This window comes from Bos indicus x Bos taurus, chromosome 2 (genome assembly GCF_003369695.1).
Source record: "Bos indicus x Bos taurus breed Angus x Brahman F1 hybrid chromosome 2, Bos_hybrid_MaternalHap_v2.0, whole genome shotgun sequence".
Taxonomy (NCBI): Eukaryota; Metazoa; Chordata; class Mammalia; order Artiodactyla; family Bovidae; genus Bos; species Bos indicus x Bos taurus.
The window spans coordinates 109,836,045-109,846,383 of record NC_040077.1 but is presented as its reverse complement, the minus strand read 5'-3'; the positions used below and the strand labels follow the sequence as shown (position 1 = coordinate 109,846,383).

Below are 10,339 nucleotides of genomic sequence, written 5' to 3'. Positions count from 1 at the left end.
ATGATAGAAAATAATAAAAACATCTTTGTATATTTTGGGTCTTACCTTTTAAGAAATAATAAAAATACAGTATTTGCATTTCACAGTCATGGAAATTTATCACAGCTGGCGACCCTGGAGTTTTTGCTTTTGATAATCACTTCTTTGTACTCACCTTGAGCACTGGGCTGTAGTTACACTACTAATAATTGCAACCATTTATTTCCTACGTTAAGCCAGGCACTGTATGAGGTACTTTACATACATCTGTTTTCTCAATTTTTGCAACCTACCTGGTTATTATTACAATGACTTTATGCAGTAGAAAACTGAGGCATGGAGAAGAAGGTAAGTAAATTGCTTAAGGTTATATGGTTTCATATTGCCTCCTGGGCCTAAGTTTCACAACCATCAAAATCTCTTCTCTCTTGAAACATCCTCTTTACTCAATGTGTGCTCATCACATACTTTAAAACACCGTAACTCAGGAAAAGCACGAGCAGTAGAAATGGGTATACCAAAAGAGCCAAAGTTTGGGCAAACTGTATAATTTCTGAATTTTCCTTCTTTCGTTCAAAAATGCAAATAGGTACTTCCCTGGTGGTTCAGTGGTTAAGACTCTGCACTCCTGATGGAGGGGCACGGCTTCAATCCTTGGTCTGGGAGCTAAGATCTTGCATGCTATGCATGGCATTAAATAAAGACAGAAAATAAATAAAAATGACTGTTTCTAAAGATCATAAAGGCAAATAATTATATTTATCTTTTAAGAATTCTTAGTTTATAAAAAATATGGTATCGCCTATCACATTTTAGAAACCCAATAAATGTCAGGTCCCTCTCCTTCTTAAGATATAGTCTTTGTGCCTTCTTCCTTCCTTCTGTACCCACCCTGTTAATACCAGTGAAGGAGAAGTATGTGTGGCCAAATCTGCATCAGAGTATCCTATTCCTTTGAACTCAGTGACAGGTCAAGGAAAAAGCACATAATTTCAACTGGCACCATTGGGAATACCCCCTTGGGTTTTTTAGACTGAAGTTGGCAGGGATGACTCTGTCTTTCCCTCCAGAGTCATGGGCTTATTAGTGTGTAAGTTCAGAGATGGCTCTACAGTCATATGGTCCCTTCCATATGGGGAGTGTTAGTCTCTCAGTCATGTCCGATTCTTTGAGACCCCATGGACTGTAGCCCACTAGGCTCTTCAGTCCACGGGACTCTCCAGGCAAGAATATTGGAGTGGGCTGCCATTCCCTTCTCCAGGGTATCTTCCCGACCCAGGGATCGAACCCAGGTCTCCTGCTTTGGCAGGTGGATACTTTACCAACTGAGCCACCAGGCAAGAGTGCTTATGTTTGAGGATAAACTAAGCCAATAAAGAGAGAAATGCAAGGATAAGCGATAGAAACAGATCAAAAACAAAAAGTTCAGACTGTTCTCTGGTCCCTAGACCTTGATGTTCCCAGGGCTGTATTTAGCCATTTCCCTTCAAAGCAGGTGATTTTATTAACCTTTTCACTTTTCAGCTTATCTTACTGTAAGCAAATAATTTTTATTGGAACCACTTTGCACTTTCCTTCCTCCTTCAGAAATTTGAAGTCTTTTCATTTAATCTTTCTGTTATTAAGTCCAGCGTACAACTGAAAATATCTGGTGCTGGGGATCTGCTGCAAAATAGTACAAGGAGGGGGTAGTGGATGAAGGTGTAGATAGAATTGGCCTTGGGTTCATGGTCTGGGGGGGATTATGTGATGGATACATGAGGTTTCATTATACTATTTAGTTTCTGTACATTCTATTCTGCTGCTGCTGCTAAATCGCTTCAGTTGTGTCCAACTCTGTGTGACCCCATAGACGGCAGCCCACCAGGCTCCCCCGTCCCTGGGATTCTCCAGGCAAGAACACTGGAGTGGGTTGCCATTTCCTTCTCCAATGCATGAAACTGAAAAGGGAAAGTGAAGTCACTCAGTCGTGTCCGACTCTTGGGGACCCCATGGATTGGAGCCCACCAAGGCTCCTCTGTCCATGGGATTTTCCAGGCAAGAGTACTGGAGCGGGGTGCCATCACCTTCTCCGACATTCTATTCTACATAAGTTTAAATGAGAAAACCAACAGAAAAAACAATAAAAAACAGAGACCAGGCTGTCTCATGTCCCCCAAAAGATGGATATGACATAAGAGCAGTTCCTAACAGACAGGAAGGGAAAGACCTTTTGGTGTTTGGAGGAGGTGACTGAAAGACAGGAGAACAAGGCAAGAGTGCAGAAGATTACTCAGCTTTCTTTCTGGGTTGAAAATCGTAGGAGTGGAGATCATGAAAGGAAAAGAAGCTTTTCTAAATCAGTAAGTTTTTGGATACTTTTCAATCTTTCCCTTGACATTAATCACCCTCAATGGGCTCTGAAGCAGTGCAGTAATATGGAGGCATCTCTTATTCATTTAGGTGCTCATTCATTCTTTCAATTGCTACTATCTGATTCAGGAAAGAGAAAAGCCTTGCTCATGCAGTGTCTGACATATAGGTGGTGCCCAATAAATATTTGTTGAATTAATGAATAGATGGAGGGATACGCTATAAAGAAACACCTTTAATTATGGAACTCTTTTGACATTACATCAATATTCAATCTTCTACCTTTAGAACCTGCCAGAGTCTCTGCTGAAAATTCTCTTATGAAAGCTGCAATAACTTGGCCAGGAAAACATTACCACTGAAATTTTGCATAGATATCCACAGCATGAAATTTGTTCTAAGTGACAGAGTTTGAAACCCCTAAATCAAGTTTTCTGGCTTTGAGTGACAAGGATGTCAAAAAGATGAAAAGTAATCTTTCAAAATATGGGTTTTTTTGCTTGTCGAACTGAAAAACCTTTTATTTTCTTCTAGGTAGAGAAGCTTTTTCATTACGATGAATTCATGATGTAGACTTAATTGCCTTAGTAATTTTAACAACAGTTAATTTTTTAGGGGATGTAACAAGCATTTGTTATGTTTAATTGATGAGAATCTAAATTGACTATTACATATTTTCTTATGTTAGATGCATAGACTGCTCTATGTTCATCAATGCCTTTATTTATGGCATTCATTCAAACCAGAGCTATTTACTGAGTACAAGGTACTTTGTGCTGCAAATAAGAATGAGAAGGCTTGGTTTATAGCTTTGAAGAATTAATAAGCTAAAAAGAAAAAGAAATGATATAATTTTGGGCTCTTTTATAGGGAAGTTGGTTGCTTTAAAAAATAAACAAGGAAATTATCATAAATTATGGGCTGCCGTCTGGCATGTACCATGCTCTTCCACCACATTCTTCTCACCAGGCTGCATCTCCGTAGGGCAATACACAATGGTAATTCTTCATCCCACTGTTTCTATTTGTCTTCAAACATGTGAAGGCAAACATAACTGGAGCTAAGAAAAATTGACAAACAGGAATATTTGTGTAACCCAGGTGTTTCAGACATGTCCAGTGTTCAGAAAACACTGTTCTTTCTTCAAAAGATAAACTCTGTGTTTTGAACAGTTTTAAATTTGCAGAAAAATTGACAAGATTGTATGGTATGTTTGTATAATGAATGAACCAACATAGATCATTATTATTAGCTCAAGTCCATACTTTATTTGGATTTCCTTAATTCTAGCACTGTTCCCTTTCATTCAAATAGTAAGAATAAACTGAAATTGAAAGAAAACAGAAAGGAACAATAAGGGGAAAAAGTAGGTTGGACTGACATAAAATTTCTACAAAATACATAAGGGAAAATCTTTGTGTCTTGGACTAGGTAATATTTCTTAGAAATACAAAAAGTGTGAACTAAAATAAAATTGATAAGTTGACTTTATCAAAATTAAAACACTTATTCTTCAAAAGACACTGTAAAGGAAATAAAAAGGCAAGTAATAGATTAGCAGAAAATGTTTGCAAAATATATATCTGATGAAGAACTGAATCAAGAATATATGTTAAATTACAGAATACATAGAACTTTCACAACTTTAAAATAAGAAGGCAGACAACTTGATAAGAAGTGTGCAAAAATTTGAGCAGAAACTACCAAAGATATCTGAATGGCAAATAAGCATGCAAAAAGATACTCACTATTGGTAGTCATAGGGAAATGCAAATGAAAACCACAGTGATACCAGCCAACACCCCTGGAATAGCTAAAAAGCCTGACAATACCAAGCATATCAAAGGTGTGGAGCAACTCCTATTTACCCAAGAGAAGTAAAAGTGTCTGTCTACACGGTTACCTGTTCATGAAAATTCCTAGTGGTTTTATTTTAAGTGAAAGTTGCTCACTTGTGTCCAACTCTTTGCTAGCCCATGAACGGTAGCCTGCCAGGCTTTTCTGTTCACAGAATTCTCCAAGCAAGAATACTGGAATGGGAAGCTGTTCCCTTCTCCAGGAGATCTTCGCAACCCAGGGATCAAACCCAGGTCTCCCACAATGCAGGCAGATTCTTTACCATCTGAGCCACCAGGGAAGCACAGTGGCTTTATTGGCAATGGCCAAAAATTGGGAAAAAATTTTATATCAACTAATGAATGAGTTAAATAATGTGATTTGTCCCTCTATAATGCTCAGAAGCATTACATTAATTGAAAAAACCAGATATAAAGACCATATATGGTATAAATCCATTTACATGATATTGTCAAAAATGCTCAGCTGCAATTCCATCACCTCCACTAGCTTTGTTCATAGTGATGCTTCTTAAGGCCCACTTGACTTCACATTTGAGGATGTCTGGCTCTATGTGAGTGACTATACCATGGTGATTATCTGGGTCATGAAGATCATTTTTTGTACAGTTCTTCTGTGTATTCTTGCTACCTCTTCTTAATATCTTCTGGTTCTGTTAGGTCCATACCATTTCTGTCCTTTATTGTGGCCATCTTTGCATGAAATGTTAAAGAGGATGTTAAAAATGTTAAAAATGTTAAAGAGGATGTTAAAAAAAATGTTAAAATGAAATGTTGAATACCAAACCACCTGACCTGCCTCTTGAGAAACCTGTATGCAGGTCAGGAAGCAACAGTTAGAACTGGACATGGAACAACAGACTGGTTCCAAATAGGGAAAGGAGTATGTCAAGGCTGTATATGGTCACCCTGTTTATTTAACTTATATGCAGAGTACATCATGAGAAACACTGGACTGGATAAAGCACAAGCTGGAAATAAGATTGTGGGGAGAAATATTAGTAACCTCAGATATGCAGATGATACCACCCTTATGGCAGAAAGCAAAGAAGAACTAAAGAGCCTCTTGATGAAAGTGAAAGACGAGAGTGAAAAAGTTGGCTTAAAGCTCAACATTCAGAAAACTAAGATCATGGCATCTGGTCCCATCACTTCATAGCAAATAGATGGGGAAACAGTGGAAACAGTGACAGACTTTATTTTTTGGGGTTCCAAAATCACTGCAGATGGCAACTGCAGCCATGAAATTAAAATATGCTTGCTTCTGGAAGAAAAATTATGACCAACCTAGACAGCATATTAAAAAGCAGAGACATTTCTTTGCCAACAAAGGTCTGTCTAGTCAAGGCTATGGTTTTTCCAGTAGTCATGTATGGATGTGAGAGTTGGACTATAAAGAAAGCTGAGCGCCAAAGAATTGATGCTTTTGAACTGTGGAGTTGGAGAAGACTCTTGAAAGTCCCTTGGACTGCAAGGAGATCCAACCAGTCCATCTTAAAGGAAATCAGTCCTGAATATTCATAAGAATGACTGATGCTGAAGCTGAAACTCCAGCGCTTTGGCCACCTGATGTGAAGAACTGACTCATTGGAAAAGACCTAGATACTGGGAAAGATTGAAGGCAGGAGGAGAAGGGGACAACAGAGGATGAGATGGTTGGATGGCATCACCGACTCAATGGACATGAGTTTGAGTAAACTCTGGGAGTTGGTGATGGACAGGGAGGCCTGGCGTGCTGCAGTCTATGGGGTCGCAAAGAGTCCAACATGACTGAGCGACTGAACTAAACTGAGTAGAAAATGCAAAAATACAGTGATAGAAAGCAGAAAAGTTTCCAGAGCCAAGGATTAGGAGAAGAGATTGCTGGCAAAGCAAAGAGACAGAAGGAACAGTTTAGGATGATGGAGCTTCTAGGGACAGCAATAATGATTACATACATAATTACAAACATTTGTTGAAGTGAAACTTTAAATAGGTGAACTTACTGTATATAAATAATACCTCAATAAAGCTGATTAAAAATAGTTTTATAAATTAAATAGGGCTTCCTGGATGGTGCTAGTGGTAAAGAATCCACGTGCAATGCAGGAAATATAAGAGATGTGCGTTTGATCCCTGGGTTGGGAAGATCCCCTGGAGGAGGGCATGGCAACCCACTCCAGTATTCTTGCCTGGAGAATCCATGGACAGAAAAGCCTGGTGGGCTATTGTCCATAGGGTCACAAAAAGTTGGACACGACTAAAGTGACTTAGCACACAAACACACCTTAGATGATTGCTAGATATTTTCTATAAATAATAAGAATTATGTAACACATCTTACATTCATGTTTGTTTTGGCTTCAAGGAAGTTTATAGCTAAATTTAATATTCAATCATAGTAAGAATGAATGGCCTTTGGATTAGCAATGCACTTTCTACAGCTATAGTTGACATTTTCTACTTATTTTTAAATAAACCTGACTTCTGCAGCTTTTATTATCAGACATTTAAGAGTCATCTTAGAATCTTAGAAACAGGAAGAACATAAAATAAAACTTAAAACATACACGAAGTCATAAGGAGATGGGAGCCTACTGAGATCAGCAAATGAGAAGATACGACAAAATCATGTGCCCTTGATAGGAAAAAAAAATATCAAAACCCCGACTGGGCCTGTTTCATTTGCCTCTGCTGTCAGATGGTCTAAGGTAAAGCAAGCCACTGTTACAAGGAGATACAGCTGAGCAGACCATTCAAGAACTGATTGCTAACAGAAACTTCATTATGAAGGAAAACTATTTACCTGCATATAATCTGGAAATTATAGTTTAAGAAAGACCATCTTGTGCTCGCTTCGGCAGCACATATACTAAAATTGGAATGATACAGAGAAGATTAGCATGGCCCCTGCGCAAGGATGACACGCAAATTCGTGAAGCGTTCCATATTTTTTAAAAATAAACAAATGGGACCTAATTAACCTTAAAAGCTTCTGCACATCAAAGGAAACTATCAGCAAGGTGAAAAGACAGCCTTCAGAATGGGAGAAAATAATAGCAAATGAAGCAACTGACAAACAACTAATCTTAAAAATATACAAGCAACTCCTACAGCTCAACTCCAGAAAAATAAATGACCCAATCAAAAAATGGGCCAAAGAACTAAATAGACATTTCTCCAAAGAAGACATACAGATGGCTAACAAACACATGAAAAGATGCTCAACATCACTCATTATCAGAGAAATGCAAATCAAAACCACTATGAGGTACCATTTCACACCAGTCAGAATGGCTGCGATCCAAAAGTCTACAAATAATAAATGCTGGAGAGGGTGTGGAGAAAAGGGAACCCTCTTACACTGTTGGTGGGAATGCAAACTAGTACAGCCACTATGGAGAACAGTGTGGAGATTCCTTAAAAAACTGGAAATAGAACTGCCTTATGATCCAGCAATCCCACTGCTGGGCATACACACTGAGGAAACCAAAAGGGAAAGAGACACATGTACCCCAATGTTCATCGCAGCACTGTTTATAATAGCCAGGACATGGAAGCAACCTAGATGTCCATCAGCAGATGAATGGATAAGAAAGCAGTGGTACATATACACAATGGAGTATTACTCAGCCATTAAAAAGAATCCATTTGAATCAGTTCTAATGAGGTGGATGAAACTGGAGCCTATTATACAGAGTGAAGTAAGCCAGAAGGAAAAACACCAATATAGTATACTAACGCATATATATGGAATTTAGAAAGATGATAATAACCCTGTGTACGAGACAGCAAAAGAGACACTGATGTATGGAACAGTCTTATGGACTCTGTGGGAGAGGGAGAGGGTGGGAAGATTTGGGAGAATGGCATTGAAACATGTAAAATATCATGTATGAAATGAGATGCCAGTCCAGGTTCAATGCACAATACTGGATGCTTGGGGCTGCTGCACTGGGACGCCCCAGAGGGATGGTATGGGGAGGGAGGAGGGAGGAGGGTTCAGGATGGGGAGCACATGTCTACCTGTGATGGATTCATTTTGATATTTGGCAAAACTAATACAATTATGTAAAGTTTAAAAATAAAATAAAATTAAAAAAATAACAATTTAGAAAGGAAAAAAAAAAAAGAAAGACCATCTTAACAAAAATGATTTTTGAGGTTTGGCATTGGTAGCTCAGCTGGTAAAGAATCTGCCGGCAATGCAAGAGACCCCTGTTCAATTCCTGGGTTGTGAAGATCCCCTGGAGAAGGCATAGGCTACTCACTCCAGTATTCTTGGGCTTCCCTGGTGGCCCAGAAGGTAAAGAATCCATCTGCAATGTGAAAGACCTGGGTTTGATCCTTGGGTTGGGAAGATCCCCTGGAAGGCATGGCAACCCACTCCAGTATTCTTGCCTGGAGGATTCCATGGACAGAGAAGCCTGGAGGCCTAGTCCATGGGGTTACAAAGAGTCAGACATGACTGAGCAACTAAGCACAGCACAGCACTAGGATGTACTTTTGCAGAGTTGAATGATATCATCCTTTTACAAAGATGTAGCTCGCTCATTCAGAAAGATGCTCCAGAGGAATGTTGTGGACAAGGCTTTGTGCACTCTGGGAACTGGGATCCTCTCTGTATCCATCAAGGAGGATTCATCCATCTAAGGCCCCTACATTTTTCCAGTAGTCATGTAGAGATGTGAGAGTTGGACCTTAAAGAAGGCTCAGCACTGAAGAATTGATGCTTTCGAACTGTGATGTTGGAGAAGACTTTTGAGAGTCCCTTGGACTGCAAGGAGATCAAACCAGTCAATCCTAAAAGCAATCAACCCTGAACATTCATTGGAAGGATTGATGCTGAAGCTGAAGCTCCAATACTTTTGCAGCCTGATGTGAAGAGCTGACTCACTGGAAAAGACCCTGATACTGGGAAAGATTGAAGGCAGGAGGAGAAGGGGACAACAGAGAACAATAAGGTTGGATGGCATCACCGACTCAATGGGTATGAGTTTGAGCAAACCTCAGGCGATAGTGGAAGTCAGGGAAGCCCTGGATGCTTCAGTCCATGGGATGACAAAGAGTCAGACACAACTGCATGACAAGGGTCCCTATATACATAGACAAGAGTCTTTCTTTGGGGACTAAGATAAAAAGGATTTATTGATTGAATCTACACAATGGAAGGAGAAAACAATATTCAGCAATGGGAAAAATAAATTATTCCAAGAATCATTAAGCATGTAAAAGAAGCTCTGAAATCAATTTCTAGTCCTTCTCACTGTAGAACGAATGATGAGTTTAGTCAGTGTGCTCTGGTCTTGAGCAAAGTCCTCTCCTCCCAGGTTCCAAAGTTCTCATTTATCCATCGCATCCTTGTCTGACCTGGTCTCAGATGATAACATCTTAAATCTGTTACACTTTTCAGATTATTCTCTCGTTAGCTGATATCACAAAGGTTAAATAAAGATTTATTATAGGCCTTTGATAAAGGCTTTGCTTTGTCTGATATACTTGCAAAGTATGGGCTGTGCCTGTCCCGGGTTACTTGGCTGCTGCTTATTTCTCTTCTGCCTCTTTGCCTGTCATTCTGCTGTAATAGGAAGGCTTATCATCTCTTCCTGGGCTGGGGAGGATGTCAGTTTTTGATTGGGGTCTGTCTCACATGTCAATTTCTGCTATTAGTCTTTGCCATGGCACCTGCATGACATACCATTATATCCCAGGGCAGTAGCTCAGGGGACCTCCCATTTAACTACAGCATTCCCAGTGACCTAGAGGCAACTCCAGAATTGTCCTCAACAAGATGGTAGCAATTCTGCAGAGCCCCTCAGGGCATAAGCCAAAAAGGGTTAGAAAACCAAAAGGTAACCCTGGAGAGCAGACAATTGCAGCACTACCTTCTGTTTAGGTCTAAGACTATTCTTAGAGAGGTTACTGAGCCAGACAGAGAAAGACATACATCTCCATCTTTTAAGCAAACTCATGTCTACAGGAGGAGACTGCCAATTTTTGTTACACCTACATCAAGCATTTCTCTAAGGCAGTAGTTCTTAAATTTTAGTATGCATCAGAGTCACCTGGGTAGTTTGCTAACAGGCATACTCTCTTGTAAAACTCTTACAAATTCAAATTTAGTAGGTTTTAAGTGAAGCCCAGGAATCTGAATTCTCACCATGCCTCTCTAG

At 39.5% G+C, this 10,339-nt stretch overlaps 1 non-coding gene across 1 annotated transcript; it reads left to right on the top strand.

The window, feature by feature from the left end:
* Positions 1-7,014: 7,014 nt before the first annotated feature.
* LOC113881887 lies at positions 7,015-7,121 on the top strand. The gene has a single exon (XR_003508196.1). It is a non-coding gene; the product is annotated as a U6 spliceosomal RNA (small nuclear RNA).
* The last annotated feature ends 3,218 nt before the right edge of the window (positions 7,122-10,339 follow it).